The following is a 456-nucleotide window of genomic DNA, read 5'->3' as shown; positions in this document are numbered from 1 at the left end:
CGGCCAATTGTACTTACATGTTTGCACAGAGCTGAATAACTCGGCTTTTGTTGACCATCATGGATGGTTGTTGGCGAACAAACCCTCAACTCTCTGACCTATTCTTCTCCCCTTTACTCCCTCTCTCCCTCTCTCCCTCTCTCTCTCTCTCACACATCTACACACACACACATACACACACACACTTAACCTCAAAGCTTCATATTTTTCCCGCGACACAGAAACAGCATTCTCTTCTATTTACAAACTCGATGTCTTCCACTAATGTCTGGTAAGAAGTTTGCTTCCCAACCACATGGTCCCCGGTTCAGTCCCTCTGTGTGGTACCTTGGCCAAGTTTCTCCCACTATAGCCTCGGGCAGGCCAAAGCATAATGAGTGGATTTTGGTAGACGGAAACTGAAAGAAGCCTTTTGGGTATATATATATATATATATATATATATATATATATATAT

Source organism: Octopus bimaculoides, chromosome 7 (genome assembly GCF_001194135.2).
Source record: "Octopus bimaculoides isolate UCB-OBI-ISO-001 chromosome 7, ASM119413v2, whole genome shotgun sequence".
In the NCBI taxonomy this organism is placed as follows: Eukaryota; Metazoa; Mollusca; class Cephalopoda; order Octopoda; family Octopodidae; genus Octopus; species Octopus bimaculoides.
This window is presented reverse-complemented; position numbering follows the sequence as displayed.